General features: G+C 46.5%; 1 long non-coding RNA gene across 3 annotated transcripts in view; it reads left to right on the top strand.

The window, feature by feature from the left end:
- LOC130274457 (uncharacterized) overlaps window positions 1-19,459 on the top strand; it is a 63,686-nt gene that overhangs the window by 32,679 nt on the left and 11,548 nt on the right. Inside the window, exon 4 of one of the 3 annotated variants that reach the window (XR_008844394.1) lies at window positions 15,783-15,885. The exons of the other annotated variants lie outside the window; for them this stretch is intronic. This is a non-coding gene — a long non-coding RNA (uncharacterized LOC130274457). Of the gene's footprint in view, window positions 1-15,782; window positions 15,886-19,459 lie in introns of those variants that run through there. 3 annotated transcript variants of the gene reach the window in all.

The raw sequence follows: 19,459 nt of genomic DNA, 5'->3' as shown, positions 1-19,459 counted from the left end.
AAAAAAAAATTTTCCTGAGTAAAAATACGCTTAATAGTGGCCTTATCATTGCAAAGGGCCTACATACAAGCAAATAGCCTACTATTTAGTACCTGTATTTCAGTGTTATACCACACGTTATACACCTGCCGGTGTATTAAGAAAAAAGAGGTTTTCCTGCGTAAAAATACACTTTTTCAGTGGCCTTATCATTGCAAAGGGCCTAAATACAAGCAAATAGCGTACCATATATTACCTTTTTTTCTGTCTCTGTGCTAAATTAAGTGTTATACCACACGTTATACACCTGCCGGTGTATTAAAGAAAAAAAAAAGTTTTTCCTGCGGACAAATACGCTTAACAGTGCGCTCATCATTGCAAAGGGCATACATACAACCAAGTAGTGTACTATGTACCTGTATTTCTGTCTCGGTGCTAAATTCAGTGCTATTCCACACATTAGTATACACTGGCTGGTGTATACAACAAAAAAGAGTTTTTTTCTACGTATAAATACGCTTAACAGTGCGCTCATCATTGCAAAGGGCCTACATACAACAAAGTAGTGTACTATTTAGTAACTGTTATTCTGTCTAGGGCCTATATACTTTGAAAAGACAGCCGTAAGTAATCGCCTGCTGCTGTTCTATACCCTCATAAACGCACTAAGTATGTCAGGCAGGGAAGTGCCAGGACGTGCACAGAGAAGGGGCAGAGGCCTACATACGTCAGGCAGAGTTGGCAGCAGACTTGGGGCGAGTGGCAGCAGGAGTCGCAGCAATAGGCCTGAGCTCCCGTTAACACCCAGCGGTCGTGTCGTCGACCCATCTCTCCTCGTCAATTGGTTTGCACACTCATCCCCATCATCACAAGCGACATCTGACAACCCCAGTCAAGAGTCAGTGGGTTCCTCAGACACAACCCTCAGTTGGCATGGCCCGTGAGCAGTCCCTGTAATCCCATTGCCTTTGTCCTATGCTTTTCCCTCTCCCAAAGAAGTATCTCATGCTTTGGGTTCAGCTCCACTATTTAGCGAGGACGATGTAATAGAGGACAGTCAGCATCTAATGGGCAGCCAAGAATGTGAGGAGACATGCGTCTCTTGCTCCCCAAGGCATCCAAGTAGTGATGCGGAGAGTGACATGGGAGGCTGTGTTTCAATTGCTCAGGGTCCTTAGGCAGACACTGTGGTGGAACACGAGGAGGACATCAGTGACGTGCACACATCTTTTGATGATGATGAAGCCGATTGCAATTGGGAGTCGGGTGCAGAAGCCGGGGCTTCATCATCATCAGGAGAAGAGATTTGCTCTTTGTCTATGAGGCAGCAAGGCGGTAGCACGGTTGGCAATCAGCGTGGTGGTGGCAGTAGTGGAAATTCAGGAGCCAAACGTGCCAGGGGGAGACCACCTGCTTCGCTGCAAGCTACCATTCAGGGAGGTAGTGGAACAGGGGTTCCTGGAGACGACGCCAATAGCAGTGAAATAGTGCGAACTACGGGTGGGAAAATCAGCTACTCTGCGGTGTGGTTGTTCTTCATAAAGAATCCGGAGGACCTAAGCGTAGTCACATGCAAAATCTGTGGGCAGAAAGTGAAGCGTGGCCAGGGTCCCAATCTCGGCACCACGGCCCTGCGTCAACACATGATTTGCCACCATAAATCGGCCTGGGATAACCGTGGCTCTGAGGTAGTGGTTCAGCCTGCCGCATCACCCAGTGGCCATCCGCTCCCTCCGTCATCCAGCCAAGGCTCCACCACCTCAGCCGAAGGGAGCATTGTGTCAAACCATCCTTCTTGCACTCCTGCTTCCTCCACTCGTAGTCAGCCATTCCGCCAACAATCGATCGGCGAAGCCATGTCCAAGAGACAACAGTATGCGCCCACTCATCCAACGGCGCAGAAGTTGAATGTGCTCCTGTCCAAGTTGCTGGTGTTGCAGTCCCTCCCTTTCCAACTGGTGGACTCTGCAGCTTTCAGTGAATTGATGGCTTGTGCCGAGCCGAGGTGGAGAGTCCCAAGCCGTCATTTCTTTGCGAAGAAGGCAGTACCAGCCCTGCATAAATTTGTACAAGAGAAGGTGAGCCAGTCCTTGAGCCTGTCGGTGTGTTCAAAAGTGCACGGCAGCGCCGATGTGTGGAGCTGTAACTACGGGCAGGGACAATACATGTCTTTTATGGCCCACTGGGTAAATGTTGTTCCTGCGCAGCAACAGCAGCAACTTGGACAGGTCACACCGCTTCCTCCTCCACACTCTCGCTCCCAGGCAGTTGGTCCTTTTACAGTGTGCGCCTCCTCCTCCCCCGTGTCCTCGGCCTCCACTGCACATCCAAATCTCGGTGGCCCTTCATCATACCACGTGTGTAGGGCACAGCGGTGTGAAGCCAACCTTCACATGGTTTGCCTTGGCGAACGGAGTCACACAGGGGAGGAACTGCTGAAGTTCATTAGGGAAGAAATCCAAGTATGGCTTACTCCACGAAATCTTGAAATGGGAACCATGGTGACCGACAATGGGAAGAACATTGTGGCCACGTTTCGACATGGAAGTGTGAACCATTCGCTCTGCATGGCACACGTGTTGAATCTGGTTGTCAAGAAGTTCATCAAGTCTTCACCCCATTTGTAAGACATCCTGACAATGGCAAGGAAACTGTGCATGCACTTCAGCCACTCGTACATCGCCAAGCACACTTTGCTTGAGCTGCAGCGTCAGAACGGTATCCCACAACATAGTCTCATTTGTGACGTTGCCACACATTGGAATTCCACCCTCCATATGTTGGACAGACTATACGAGCAAAGAAAAGCCATCACAGATTTTTTGATGATACAAGCAGATAGGAGTACTCCCCTGTGTAACTTCAATGTGAACGAGTGGCAGCTCATACGTGACACCTGCCGTTTGCTGAGGCCCTTTGAGGAAGCCACATTTTTTGTTAGTCGCTCGAATTACGCCATAAACAACGTAATTCCACTCCTACATTTACTCAAAAAAATGATTGAAAACATGGTTGGTCACGGCAATGGAGATGTTGCGCCTACATCAGAAGGCTACATGAGTCCTGTGGGGGATGAACTGGAGGAGGATGATGAGGGGCAGAGCGGAGCACAGTTTACGGTGGATGAGATGGCCGGTGTTTCTGGTCATTGGACAGGAGGGGAGGAGCAGGAGCAGCCAGAGGAGCTGGAGGGTTATTATGTGGGAGGCGAGACAGAGGACCCAGACACACCGTGGCAGTATGCAGTGGAGATGGAGGCAGGTAGTCCCAGCGAGTCACTGTCACAAATGGCACGATGCATGCTGAGTTGCTTGCGTAGTGACCCCCGAATTGTCAAAATTCATCAGCGCGATGACTTCTGGATCTCCACCTTATTAGACCCTTGCTACCAGCCCAGAACGGGGGCCTTTTTTACACCCACTGAGAGGGAGGACAAACTGACCTACTTCAGGGAGCTTCTACGTAGTCGGTTGGCCGATGCCTATCGGCCACATGGTCCATCCACTCGCAGGTCTGACTCGGGGGGCCCTCTGCGCTCACCTTCCACTGCCACGGCTGCTGGGGAGGGGTGGCAGGAGCAGTACTGGCTCAATCTGCAGCAGCCTGAGTCTACAGTCGCTGATGAGTAGCTTCCTTCAGCCGCATAGTGAAGCTACTCATCAGCAGCTGGTGGACATGGAGCAGGACCTGAACCAGCAGGTGATGGCTTACCTCGACATGACCCTGCCAACAACCGTTGAAGATCCGCTGGACTTCTGGGCAGCCAAACTCGATTTATGGCCGCAACTAGCGGAGTTTGCCCTGGAAAAGCTGTCCTGCCCGGCCAGTAGTGTGCCATCAGAGTGGGTGTTTAGTGCGGCCAGGGCCATAGTCACCCCAAGGCGAACTCGTCTGTCCACTAAAAATGTGGAGAGACTGACGTTTGTCAAGATGAATCAGGGATGGATCAGCCAGGATTTCCAGCCACCAATGAAAGATGGGTCTGAGTAGATTGACCATGCTCCTACAACAAAAGTTTCTCTATTGTGGTTGGTTATGAAACCCTCTGGGGCAGACCTGGGCATTGTACGGCCTGCTTGCCACATACGGCCCTTTCAATGGCTCTGACCGGCCCGCACTGATTGGGGGACAACTATGCTGCCTAATCTGGGGGACATCTATGCTGCCTAATCTGATGGACAAGTATGCTTCTAATCTGGGTGATATCTATGCTGCCTAATCTGGGGGACAACTATGGTCCTAATCTGGGGGACATCTATGCTGCCTAATCTGGGGGACAACTATGCTCCTAATATGGGGAAAACTGAAGTTTCTGGCTTTGGGCCTATAATTTTTTAAAGTTTAGCAGTAGCTAAATACATGCTTAATGCAAATGTCAACATTGATCTTTAAATGTAAGGGGTTATGAAACCCTCTTGGGTACTGCGAATGACTGCTCCAGACTCATTCTGTGTCTTTCACAAACTACTTGCCTCCCTGGTGCCTCAGGCCTTGGGCCTATAATTTTTTGAAGTTTAGCAGTCGCTAAATACATGCTTAATGCAAATGTAAACATTAATCTTTAAATGTAAGGGGTTATGAAAACCTCTTGGGTACTGCAAATGCATGCTCCAGACTCATTCTGTGTCTTTCAGGAACTATTTGCCTCCCTACTGCCCCTGGCCTTGGGCCTTACATTTTTGGATGTTTAGCAGTAGCTAAATACATGCTTAATGCAAATTTCAACAATGATCGTTAAATTCTCGGTGCTCTGCCAGGGCCTTCTCCTACCCCGCCTGGGCCGATCCGAGGACCTCACTAACCAACTCACTAACTAATCCAATCGCTTATAGCGACGGGCGGTGTGTACAAAGGGCAGGGACTTAATAAACGCCAGCTTATGACCCTCACTTACTGGTAATTCCTCGTTTTAAGATAAAATAATTGCAATCACAGATCCCTATCACGAACTGGTTTCAGTGTGCAACACGCACCTGTCCTTGAAAGATAGAGAGACGCTAATCCGTTCAGTGGAGCGCTAGTGCGGCCCAGGACATCTGAGGCCATAACACACCTGTTATTGCTCGATCTCGCAATTGATCGGGCAAGGTAAGGGGTTATTAAAGCCTCTTGGGTACTGCTGAGGCCTACTCCTGACTGCTCCTGGTGCAATGTATGGGGTAATTAAACACTCTTGGGTAGTGTTATTGTTAAATTTACTGGTAATTTTATCAGTAATAAAATTGAATTTTGCAGAATGCTAACCGTTACACAACGGAACGCTTGTTGCGTGTGATTTTTTAATGAAAAAAAAATAGATGGAGAGGGATTAACTCTGCTTAATCATTTTTGGCGAATAGAATCCTTTTGCCATCTGATTTTTTGGAGACAGATGCGCTTACACACATGTAACAATTTTTTTTAACCTAATTTCAAACATTGTGTGGTTTATTACTTTTGAGAAGAATGTCTTTGGGTGGTCCACCATCCTGCTGTATATGCGCTTGTTTTTTTTAAAAAAAAAGGTATTTTGTCCGACAATTTCGATAAAATTTTGCGTTTTTTTGGGGTGGATTGTGAAGCCCGGGTGACGGGTGTGTAGTGTGTACTCGTGCATCAATCAACTCCAGTCTGTGTCCGTTAGGCAATATATGGGTTACTGATGCAGCAGAGGTGGGGCCTTGGTCTTGGAATTTCAATTATTTAAAAAAATTTAACATATTGTGTGGTTTAATATATTATAGAAGAATATCTTTGGGTGGTCCACCGTCCTGCATTATAGAGTCTTCTGAACTGCTGAACTGCAGAAGAGAATTGCAGGGTGCCCTTGAGTCAGCAAGGCGGTAGCACGGTTGGCAGTCAGTGTGGTGTGGCAGTAGTGGAAATTCTGGAACCAAACGTGCCTGGGGGAGACCACCTGCTTCGCGGCAGCTTACCTTTCTGGGAGTTAGCGGGTTACCAGCTTTGGTCGATGAAAGATAGAGACACACTAATCCGTTCAGTGGAGCGCGCCTGCGGCCCCGGAAATCAGAGGGCATAACACACCTGGTATTGCTCGATCTCGCAATTGATTGTGCAAAGGTAGGGGGTCATTAAAGCCTCTTGGGTACTGCTGAGGCCTTCTCTTGACTGCTCTTGGTGCAATATATGGGGTAATTAAACACTCTTGGGTAGTGTTTTTTTTTTATTTACTGATAATTGTATCAGTAATAAAGTTGAATTTTCCAGAATGCTAATCGTTACACAACGGAACGCTTGTTGTGTGTGATTTTTTAATGAAAAAATAAAAATAAAATACGGACAGGGATTAACGCTGCTTCATCATTTTGGGCAAAAAAAGTCCTTTGGTGATCTGATCTTTTGGAGACAGATGCGCTTACACACATATTGAATTAGTTTTTGTAAAAAAAAATCAAACATTGTGTGGTTTATTATTTTTGAGAAGAATGTCTTTGGGTGGTCCACCGCCCTGCATTATAGAGTCTTGTGAACTGTTGGATATGTGCTTGTTCTTAAACAAAGGTATTTCTTTAAAAAATTTCATATATTGTGTTGGTTTTTGGGGGGGGGATTGTGAAGCCCTGGTGTGTACTCTTGCATCAGCCAACTCCAGGCTGTGTCATGCAGGCAATATATGGGTTACTGATGCCACAGGGGTGGGGCCTGGTTCTGGAAATTTCAAATTTTTGGATAGCAGGTGCTACCAATGAGAAATCTTTGACAAACATTTCTCATTATGTTGATTTTGGAGGGGGGATTGTGAAGCCCTGGTGTGTACTGGTGCATCAGCCAACTCCAGGCTGTGTCCTACAGTCAATATATGGGTTCCTGATGCAGCAGAGGTGGGGCCTGGGTCTTGAAATTTCAAATTTTTGGATAGTGGGTGCTATCAATGAGAAATCTTTGACAAAAATTTCATATATTGTGTTGGTTTTTTGGGGGGATTGTGAAGCCCTGGTGTGTACTCTTGCATCAGCCAACTCCATGCTGTGCCATTCAGCCACTAAATGGTCTCCTCTTGCCACGCTATGTCCACTCTGTCATTCAGTCACTATATGTTCTCCTGACACTGATGCCACCACCAGGCATGCAGGCAATATATGGGTTACTGATGCCGCAGGGGTGGGGCCTGGTTCTGGAAATTTCTAAATTTTTGGATAGCGGGTGCTACCAATAAGAAATCTTTGACAAAAATGTCATATATTGTGTTGTTTTTTTTTTTGGGGGGGGGATTGTGAAGCCCTGGTGTGTACTCTTGCATCAGTCAACTCCAGGTTGTCTCATGCAGGCAATATATGGGTTACTGATGCCACGGGGTGGGGCCTGGTTCTGGAAATTTCAAATTTTTGGATAGCGGGTGCTACCAATGAGAAATCTTTGACAAATATTTCTCATTGTGTTGATTTTGGAGGGGGGATTGTGAAGCCCTGGAGTGTACTGGTGCATCAGCCAACTCCAGTCTGTGTCCTACAGGCAATATATGGGTTACTGATGCCGCAGAGGTGGGGCCTGAGTTTGGAAATTTCTAACTTTTGGATAGCGGGTGCTACCAATGAGAAATCTTTGTCAAAAATTTCATATATTGTGTTGTTTTTTTTGGGGAGAGGGATTGTGAAGCCCTGGTGTGTAGTGTACTAGTGCATCAGCCAACTCCATGCTGTGCCATTCAGCCACTAAATGGTCTCCTCTTGCCACGCTATGTCCACTCTGTCATTCAGTCACTATATGTTCTCCTGACACTGATGCCACCACCAGGCTCTGTCATTGTGCTGCTGTGCGGCAGTGATTCTAAGAGCGATGCCGGTAATCTGCATGCTATTCTGAATAACAGTATTATTTCACTACCCAGCACATTCCATATGCGTTTTAGGACACAGCAAAGTGTTCTATACCCCTATAGAGGCTATATGTAGGCTAGAAATAGCCTTTTTTAACATCGATTTGCCGCGAATAAATTCGGATCGAAACAAACTTTTCGGGAAAATTCGGCGAATCAAATTTTTGAAAAGTTCGCTCATCTCTAATCCCCGTCCACCAGCATAAGCACTTAAGATGGGCACATGACCATCAGTACTGGAACATGCAGTAATGGAAGATTGGGACCTGGTTTGATAAATCATGTGGATGGGCAGATGTAGGTGCATTGCTTACCTGGAGAAGAGATGGCACCAGGATGCACTATAGGAAGAAGACAAGTCAGCGGGGGCAGTGTGATGGGTAATGCTCTGCTGGGAAACATTGTGTCCTCCTGGCATCATGTTACTGTGACACATACCACCTACCTAACAAGTGCACAAACCAAGTCTCCTTCTTCATGGCAACGGAAGCCCTTAAAGGGTTACTCAGGTGGAAAACATTTTTTTTAATCAATTGGTGCCAGAAAGTTAAACAGATTTGTAAATGAATTACTATTTAAGAATCTTAATCTTTCCAGTACTTATCAGTACTGACCACAGTGCTCTCTGCTGACACTTCTGTCCATGTCAGGAACTGTTCACAGCAGGAGAGGTTTGCTATGGGGATTTGCTCCAGCACTGGACATTTCCTGACATGGGCAGAGAGAACTGGGGTTAGACAGAAAATAAATTCAAAAAGAAAATAACTTCCTGTGGAGCATACAGCAGCTGATAAGTTCTGGAAGGATTAAGATTCTTTAATAGAGGTAATTTACAAATCTTTTTAACTGTCTGGCACCAATTGATTAAAATAAATAAATACATGTTTTCCACCAGTGTACCCCTTTAAGGCTGTTACCTCAGCAGAATAAAGCTACCGACCACACTGTAGAAGTTAAAGGGGTATTCCAGGAAAAACTTTATTATATATATATATATATATATATATATATATATATATATATATATATCAACTGGCTCCAGAAATTTAAACATATTTGTAAATGACTTCTATTAAACAATCTTAATCCTTCCAATAATTATCAGCTGCTGAAGTTGAGTTATTCTTTTCTGTCTGACAACAGTGCTCTCTGCTGACATATCTGCTTGTCTCGGGAACTGCACAGAGTAGAAGAGGTTTGCTATGGGGATTTGCTTCTACTCTGGACAGTTCCCAAGACAGGTGTCATCAGAGAGCACTTAGACAGAAAAGAACAACTCAGCTTCAGCAGCTCATAAGTACTGAAAGGATTAAGATTTTTTAATAGAAGTAATTTACAAATCTGTTTAACTTTCTGGAGCCAGTTGATATATATATATATATATATATATATATATATATATATATATATATATATATATAAAGTTTTTTCCTGGATAACCCCTAAACATGACAAAGAGATCAAGGTGGCAACTTGGCCCCCAGATTCCCCAGATCTCAATCTGACCGGTCATCTGTGGGATGTGCTGGAGAAACTAGTCCCATCCATGGAGGCCGCATCTCACACCTTGCAGGACTTACAAGATCTGCTGCTGATGTCTTGGTGCAGGATACCACAGGCTACATCACAGGTCTATGGAGTCCATACCTCGACGAGTCAGACCTCCACAGTATTAGGGAGAGGCTATTACAGTTATGGCTGATGTCTTATCTAACGTATAATCCCACAACAGGACGTTAGCAATGACGACCTTCATTGTAATGTGTCATTGTACGGTACATTAGAGCGTCTCCTTCTACATTGTCAGGGCCCACACATGGCAGGCAATCTCAGCTAGGCAGCCCTTTTAGGCATTTTATAAGTACAGTATATTGTGTTTAAAGTAAAATAATGTGAATGTAACAGCAGCGGAGCAGAAAAGCAGAGGCACACAAAGCGTAAATAGCTATCATTATGGCGATTTAAATAAGCAGCCAGCCTTTCTGCAAGGTTACAATGACTTTCTACATTACTTTTGCTTTGCTCTACAAGTTTATTGTAGAATATAATTAATTCTTATGTGACCCAAATAAATCAGCCCTGATCAGGAAAACTAGCACAGAACATATCATTTTGTAAGGTTAAAGGGGTTATCCAGGAAAAAACTTTTTTATATATATCAACTGGCTCCAGAAAGTTAAACAGATTTGTAAATTACTTCTATTAACAAATCTTAATCCTTTCAGTACTTATGAGCTTCTGAAGTTAAGGTTGTTCTTTTCTGTCTAAATCCTCTCTGATGACACGTGTCTCGGGAACTGCCCAGTTTAGAAGAGGTTTGCTATGGGGATTTGCTTCTAAACTGAGCGTTTTCCGAGACAGGTGTCATCAGAGAGCACAGACAGAAAAGAACAACCTCAACTTCAGAAACTCATAAGTACTGAAAGGATTAAGATTTTTTAATAGAAGTAATTTACAAATCTGTTTAACTTTCTGGAGCCAGTTGATATATATAAAAAAAAGTTTTTTCCTGGATAACCCCTTTAAGTTTTTGTTAAAGTCTTCTCTTTATATTTCAGAAAGAAGAAATACAGAAAAAAAGTCACCTACCGAAAACTCATATTGGCAGGCAGAAATTTAGGGAAAATTTTCCTCCCATGATAATGCCCACACAAATACATACATACCGTATTTTTCGCTGTATAAGACGCACTTTTTCTTCCCCAAAACTGGGGGGGGAAAGTTGGTGCGTCTTATAAGGCGAATACACCCCTATTGCGGCGGTCCCTGCGGCCATCAACGGCCGGAACCCGTGGCTAATACAGGACATCACCGATCGTGGTGATGCCCTGTATTAACCCTTCAGACGTGGCGATCAAAGCTGACTGCCGCGTCTGAACCGAAAATAACACTAACCCGGCTGCTCAGTCGGGCTGTTCGGGACCGCCACGGTGAAATCGCGGCGTCCCGAACAGCTTACAGGACACTGGGAGGGACCTGACCTGCCTCCTCGGTGTCTGCTCCGTGCCGGGATCCCCTGCATGGCCGGCGCTCTCCTTCGTCATCATCACGTCGTCGCGCACGCCGCCCCGTCATCCAATAGGAGCGGCGTGCGTAGCGACGTCTTGGCGGCAACAGAAAGCGAGGATACCGGGCAGCAGAGATGTTCCGGAACGACGGGGACACCCCGGGGACGCGGCGACAGCGATGGAGGAGACATCCAGGGCAGCGGTGACGGTCCGGAGCGGCGGGGACACGTGAGTATTACCTCCTATACCAGTGGTCTTCAACCTGCGGACCTCCAGATTTTGCAAAACTACAACTCCCAGCATGCCCGGAAAGCCAACGGCTGTCCGGGCATGCTGGGAGTTGTAGTTTTGCAACATTTGAAGGTCCATAGATTGAAGATCAATGTCCTATACTTTACATTGTATTGGTTCAGAATCTTTATTTTCTAGATTTTTATCCTATAAAATTAGGTGCGTCTTATATGCCGAAGCGTCTTATATGACGAAAAATACGGTATATGTATACACTTAAATAAATACATATATACATACATACATGCACACACACACACACACACACCTACTTAGAACTTTAAAGGGGTAATTCGCTGGAAAAAAAAAATGTTTTCATATCAACTGGTGCCAGAAAGTTAAACAGATTTGTAAATTACTTCTATATAAAAATGTTAACCCTTCCGGTACTTATAAGCTGCTGTATGCTCCAGAGGAAGTTGTGTAGTTCTTTCCAGTCTGACCACAGTGCTCTCTGCTGACACCTCTGTCCATGTCAGGAACTGTCCAGAGCAGGAGAGGTTTTCTACGGGGATTTTCTGCTGCTCTGGACAGTTCCTGACCCGGACAGAGGTGTCAGCAGAGAGCACTGTGGTCAGACTGAAAAGAACTGCCCAATTTCCTCTGTAGTATACAGCAGCTGATAAGTACTGGAAGGATTAAGATTTAAACAAAATAAGTAATTTACAAATCTGTTAAACATCCTTGCACCATTTGATTTGAAAACATTTGTTTTCCACCTGATTCTAAGGGGTACTTCAATTAATAAAATGTATCCTTTATCGAAAGGATAGGGAATAAGTGTCTGATTGCCGGAGGTCTAACCGCTGGGACCTCTCACATTCTCTTAATGCAGGCTCCGTCACATCTCCACAGTGCCCCACAGCTCTCACACAAAACATTTTTTCATATCAACTGGCTCCAGAAAGTTAAACAGATTTGTAAATTATTTCTATAAAAAAATTAACCCTTCCAGTTCTTATCAGCTGCTGTATGCTCCAGAGGAAGTTGTATAGTTATTTACAGTATGACCACAGTGCTTCCTGCTGCCACCTCTGTCTGTATCAGGAACTGTCCAGAATAGGAGGAAATCCCTATAACAAACCTCTCCTGCTCTGGACAGTTCCTGACATGGACAGAGCAAGCAGCAGAGAGCATTGTGGTCAGCCTGGAAAGAACTACACAACTTCCTCTGGAACATACAGCAGCTGATAAGTACTGGAAGGATTATGATTTTTTTTAATAGAAGTAATTTACAAATCTGTTTAACTTTATGGCACCAGTTGATTTGAAAACATTGTATTCCACCAGAGTACCCCTTTAAAGACAAGCCCTTGCTGTACAGAAGTAATGGCCCACTCAGCCAATCACCGACATAGGTGGATTTTTGTCTCAAACTGCAATTGGTTGAGTGGGCCATTACTTCTCTTCAGTATTAGTGCATCTCTGAGAGTGGGGGCCAGAGTGTGCTGTGGAGAAGTGACAGAGTCTGCATTAGGAGGTAAGAGACAGGGCCCTGATTGTGGAGGGTCGCAGCAGACCACCCGCGATTAGACACTTAGGAATCAAGTTTTATTAAGTGGAGTACCCCTTAAATTAAAATTGCCCATCGCATATGTAACGCCCCATGGGTGTGTACCCACTTTGCCACAAGCGGCAGCCAGGCAGGCAGAATGGGGCAAAACTGACACTTAGAGATGGCGCCAAACACAGAAATGCTGATAATGGTGTTTATTTACAAAGGGCATACAGAGTCCAAGGCAAAAGGCAAATCTAATTACAGGCAGAGGTCCGAATACAGACAGATATCAGGACATGCAGGGGTCAGAAGACAGACAGGTATCAGGACTGGCAAGGGTCAGAAGACAGACAGGTATCAGGACAGGCAGGGGTCAGAGGACAGACAGGTATCAGGACAGGCAGGGGTCAGAAGACAGACAGGTATCAGGACTGGCAGGGGTCAGAAGACAGACAGGTATCAGGACTGGCAAGGGTCAGAAGACAGACAGGTATCAGGACAGGCAGGGGTCAGAGGACAGACAGGTATTAGGACAGGCAGGGGTCAGAAGACAGGCAGAGGTCAGAAGGCAAACAGGTATCAGGACAGGCAGGGGTCAGAAGACAGACAGGTATCAGGACAGGCAGGGGTCAGAAGACAGACAGGTATCAGGACAGGCAGGGGTCAGAAGACAGACAGGTATCAGGACAGGCAGGGGTCAGAAAACAGACAGGTATCAGGACAGGCAGGGGTCAGAAGACAGACAGGTATCAGGACAGGCAGGGGTCAGAAGACAGACAGGTATCAGGACAGGCAGGGGTCAGAAGACAGGCAGGGGTCAGAAGACAAACAGGCATAAGGACAGGCAGGGGTCAGAAGACAGACAGGTATCAGGACAGGCAGGGGTCAGAAGACAAACAGGCATAAGGACAGACAGGGGTCAGAAGACAGACAGGTATCAGGACAGGCAGGGGTCAGAAGACAGACAGGTATCAGAACAGGCAGGGGTCAGAAGACAGACAGGTATCAGGACAGGCAGGGGTCAGAAGACAGACAAGTATCAGGACAGGCAGGGGTCAGAAGACAGACAGGTATCAGGACAGGCAGGTTACAGAGATCTTAGCAGTTCAGGTATACTCCAGGATGAGCAAACAAACAAACTTGCTGAGGCCCAGAAGAGCAGGTTTGGCCTCTGTCATGCATTTTGGACACTTAAAAAAATGAATCACTATGTTTAATATGCTTCATAGCATAAGAGCATGATGTCAGCCATTTTGTGTATAACATCAGTAGGCCAATTTCTCAGTTTCATCTTTACTGCATCTCTAAATGCCAGTCTGGGAGTAGAATACTTCTTGTATACTTACCTTATTTATGGTGTTTGGATAAGAGACTGATAAGGGGTCTGGTTACATTCTCTAGACATCACTACTAAAATGTAGGTAAGATAACGACTAGTGGAGTATTCCTAAGACTTTGTGCATCTTATCCTGTTTAACAGTTAATTTCCCATTTGACTGGACATAAACATTCACACATCTGTGTTAGAGACCTCCATGATTCTTATCCTTCCAATAAATTTAGGATGTCTAATAGGATCCAAGATGTCTATGAGAATCCAGGGTTTGATTACTTAAAGAGGTCAAAAGTAAGACCTGTTTGTTAATTATTGCTCCACATTTCAAAGCGTGTAAGACCAATTATTGACAAGTTAAACCTTAATGGTAATGATGCTAATTGCTTATGCAATAGCAACCCCTAGTGTAGGGGTAGGTGACATTACACCACAGGAAAGGCATTCTGGGTGATGTGATCAATGCATTCTGGGTAGTATAGTGATGTCATAGTCATTACCATATGTACATGCCCAACCTACATTCATTGGGGAATTCCAATTTAGGAGGGCGCGTCTAACTAATTAAAAAGTCTGGTAAACCAGATGTTAGCTGTCTGGAGCTTAATACTGAATACTGAAGTCTGATACTGAAGACTGAACTGCTCTAACTGAGAACACAAAGGAAAGATGTCCATAAGATGGATGCCATGGAGGCCATGTGAGATCCCAGATGCTGGACTGATTACATGGTACCGACCCAATGGCTGTCCCTGACGATGAGATGGACCGTTCAGTGTTCCTCAGAGCAGAAGTAAGGTTCTTACAAAGTTTTGGTAAGAGACACAAAAATGGTATTCCATTTAATTAAGACTAATTGGGAAAATGTGGATGGAATTATACCATCTAGATTGGCGACTAAATTAATTAAAACATAATAATTAATTATCTCGATATTGAGATTATAGTTTTAGGATATTGTGAGATTTCATTCTACCTGCGGAAGAATCAAAACTCATAATCTATCAAAGCATTAAATAATTGCTTAGACATATTGATTGAATTCCTACTCGCCAAACTAAGTGTTATAAATATATTTCCCACACAGGAAACTTGTTTCAAGTTTTTCCTCCTAAAATATAGAGCAAGATCATCTATCTCTGCTAATCAGTCTTAATGTCTTACCAAAGTCATGTATAGAAAATAGTCCAGAATGGGGGGAAGTACATCATAATTCTTCCATATTTTATATCTTAGATGGATTTCCCCATTCTTGAAGTCATGTGATTTGTAGTTGGTTAGAAGGGGGCGGAGAATGTATCTAGCATTCCAAATATTGATGTCTATTGATTAGATATTGCCCATCCTAATATCATGAGGTTCCTCTTGCTAAAGTGATATGTAACCTTTTTCTTATATGATATTCTATCCTAGTAACTTTTGTTTATTGTAACAAGTTACTAACTACTCACATGTATTGTTCTACTAAATGTAGTCAATTAACAATCTTATACTGTTTACTAATATCTAATTGATATTCATTTGCATATATCATTGTGTTTATTACTCATTTCTGTTTATAACCTTATAACCAATAAATCTGCATACTTTATAATACCTGTATATTATTGTATATTGCAAAACTACATCCTTAAGTGTTACTGTCATCCCATCATAAAAATAACTTGTTAATATCTGAGGAAATAGTCGGACTCAGATGTGAATTGTATTGATTAGCTTTGTCTACAACTCACCAGGTCATAATTTTGAGATTTTTAATAATTTTAATAATTTGTAATTTTTCATAATTAATAATATTTATGACCACAATTCATAATTCACAATTGAGTTATTACCACACAACATCTCTTTATATAGGGAGTGTCCTCCAGAGATTGGAAGGGGAACCACTAGGGAGCGCTCTATAAAACATAGCCAGCGCTCGCGCACCGCCCCTAGTAGACAGAGTGGAAACTACAGCTGTCACGATTCGGCTTCCAGGTAGTGGATCCTCTGTGTCAGCGAGGGATTGGCGTGGACCGTGCTAGTGGACCGGTTCTAAGAGGCTACTGGTGTTCACCAGAGCCCGCCGCAAAGCGGGATGGTCTTGCTGCGGCAGTAGCAACCAGGTCGTATCCACTAGCAACGGCTCTACCTCGCTGACTGCTGAGAAGGCGTGGGACAGAAGGACTAGGCAGAGGCAAGGTCAGACGTAGCAGAAGGTCGGGGGCAGGCGGCAAGGTTCGTAGTCAAGATGGATAGCAAGGGTTCAGGTAACACAGGCTTTGGACACACTAAACGCTTTCACTGGCACAAGGCAACAAGATCCGGCAAGGGAGTGCAGGGGCAGTGAGCAGATATAGTCTGGGAGCAGGTGGAAGCCAATTAAGCTAATTGGGCCAGGCACCAATCATTGGTGCACTGGCCCTTTAAGTCTCAGAGAGCTGGCGCGCGCGCGCCCTAGAGAGCGGAGCCGCGCGCGCCAGCACATGACAGCAGGGGACCGGGACGGGTAAGTGACCTGGGATGCGATTCGCGAGCGGGCGCGTCCCGCTGTGCGAATCGCATCCCCAACGGCCATGACAGTGCAGCGCTCCCGGTCAGCGGGACTGACCGGGGCGCTGCAGGGAGAGAGACGCCGTGAGCGCTCCGGGGAGGAGCGGGGACCCGGAGCGCTAGGCGTAACAGTACCCCCCCCCTTAGGTCTCCCCTTTTCTTTGTCCGGTAACTGCCTCCCCTGGGATGAGGACACCGGGAAAGAATGGAGGGTTTCCTCAACGGCAGGCAGTACAGCAGGAGTGGGAATGGGGAGGGAGGGCAGAGGGCGAAGCCTGGCACGGGGCAGTGTGTCACCAGGACGGGGGCCATGAGGAGGCACTGAGGCTTGCCTGACGGGACTGGGAGGGGGGGAGAGGCACTTCCTATGGCAGGCAGAGTCCCAGTTCTTGATCTCCCCGGTGGTCCAATCAAGGGTGGGGGAATGAAGCCGGAGCCATGGCAGACCGAGGAGGACCTCAGAGGTACAGTTGGGTAGGACGAAGAGCTCAATCACTTCGCGATGGGGTCCGATACACATCAGGAGGGGTTCTGTGCGGTAACACACAGTGCAATCCAGTCTGACTCCATTGACCGCGGAAATGTAGAGCGGCTTGACGAGACGGGTCACCGGGATGCGGAATTTATTCACAAAAGACTCCAAAATAAAATTCCCGGAGGCACCAGAGTCCAAGCAGGGCACGGCTGAGAGGGAGGAGTTGGCTGAAGGAGAAATCCGCACGGGCACCGTGAGACGTGGAGAAGCGGACTTAGAACCAAGAGACGCCACACCCACGTGAGCTGGGTGCGTGCGTGCGTTTCCCAGACGTGGAGGACGGATAGGGCAATCCACCAAGAAATGCTCAGTACTGGCACAGTACAGACAAAGATTTTCTTCCCTACGGCGATTCCTCTCTTCCTGGGTCAGGCGAGACCGATCCACTTGCATGGCCTCCTCGGCGGGAGGCCCAGGCGTAGACTGCAAAGAATGCTGTGGGAGAGGTGCCCAGAGATCTAAGTCTTTTTCCTGGCGGAGCTCTTGGTGTCGCTCAGAAAAACGCATGTCAATGCGGGTAGCCAAATGGATGAGTTCTTGCAGGTTGGCAGGAATCTCTCGTGCGGCCAGCACATCCTTGATGCGACTGGATAGGCCTTTTTTAAAGGTCGCGCAGAGAGCCTCGTTATTCCATGATAACTCGGAAGCAAGAGTACGAAATTGGATGGCGTACTCGCCCACTGAAGAATTACCCTGGACCAGGTTCAACAGGGCAGTCTCGGCAGAAGAAGCTCGGGCTGGCTCCTCGAAGACACTCCGGACTTCAGCGAAGAAGGACTGGACTGTGGCTGTGGCAGGATCATTGCGGTCCCAGAGCGGTGTGGCCCAAGACAAGGCCTTTCCTGAAAGAAGGCTCACTACGAACGCCACCTTAGACCGTTCTGTAGGAAACAAGTCCGACAACATCTCCATATGCAGGGAACACTGAGACAAAAATCCACGGCAGAGTTTAGAGTCCCCATCAAATTTGTCCGGCAGGGACAAGCGGAGGCTAGGGGCGGCCACTCGCTGCGGAGGAGGTGCAGGAGCTGGCGGAGGAGATGGTTGCTGCTGTAGCAGAGGCAGAAGTTGCTGTAACGTGGTGGTCAACTGCGACAGCTGCTGTCCTTGTTGGGCAATCTGCTGCGATTGCTGAGCGACCACCGTGGGAAGGTCAGCGAGACTTGGCAGCGGCACCTCAGCGGGATCCATGGCCGGATCTACTGTCACGATTCGGCTTCCAGGTAGTGGATCCTCTGTGTCAGCGAGGGATTGGCGTGGACCGTGCTAGTGGACCGGTTCTAAGAGGCTACTGGTGTTCACCAGAGCCCGCCGCAAAGCGGGATGGTCTTGCTGCGGCAGTAGCAACCAGGTCGTATCCACTAGCAACGGCTCTACCTCGCTGACTGCTGAGAAGGCGTGGGACAGAAGGACTAGGCAGAGGCAAGGTCAGACGTAGCAGAAGGTCGGGGGCAGGCGGCAAGGTTCGTAGTCAAGATGGATAGCAAGGGTTCAGGTAACACAGGCTTTGGACACACTAAACGCTTTCACTGGCACAAGGCAACAAGATCCGGCAAGGGAGTGCAAGGGAGGCGATCAGATATAGTCTGGGAGCAGATGGAAGCCAATTAAGCTAATTGGGCCAGGCACCAATCATTGGTGCACTGGCCCTTTAAGTCTCAGAGAGCTGGCGCGCGCGCGCGCTAGAGAGCGGAGCCGCGCGCGCCAGCACATGACAGCAGGGGACTGGGACGGGTAAGTGACCTGGGATGCGATTCGCGAGCGGGCGCGTCCCGCTGTGCGAATCGCATCCCCAACGGCCATGACAGTGCAGCGCTCCCGGTCAGCGGGACTGACCGGGGCGCTGCAGGGAGAGAGACGCCGTGAGCGCTCCGGGGAGGAGCGGGGACCCGGAGCGCTAGGCGTAACAACAGCAAGAGACACATCAAAACAGGAAGTCGAAATACAGCAGACGTATGGCACAGATGATGTTGCACGACGCTGGTAAGACTCAGGGCACATGGTACACTGGTGGTTGCCAAACAGCAGCATTATAACATATAAATAGCACCTTAGACACACATGCACACACATACCTAGTACTACCATACCACAAAGAAACTTCTATACTACCCACATACACAGTACCTCTATTCCCCCCACATAAATAGTACCACAAAACCACACATGTACAGTCATGGCCGTAAATGTTGGCACCCCTGAAATTTTTCTAGAAAATGAAGGATTTCTCACAGAAAAGGATTGCAGTAACACATGTTTTGCTATACACATGTTTATTCCCAAAAAAGGGAGGAAAAAAAGGAAATTGGACATAATGTCACCAAACTTCAAAAATGGGCTGGACAAAATTATTGGCACCCTTTCAAACTTGTAAAAAATAAGATTGATTCAAGCATGTGATGCTCCTTTAAACTCACATGGGGCAAGTAACAGGTGTGGGCAATATAAAAATCACACCTGAAAG

The sequence above is a fragment of the Hyla sarda genome, chromosome 5 (genome assembly GCF_029499605.1).
Source record: "Hyla sarda isolate aHylSar1 chromosome 5, aHylSar1.hap1, whole genome shotgun sequence".
Lineage (NCBI taxonomy): Eukaryota > Metazoa > Chordata > Amphibia > Anura > Hylidae > Hyla > Hyla sarda.
Note: the sequence above shows the minus strand (reverse complement) of the source record. Positions and strands in the feature narration are given on the sequence as shown.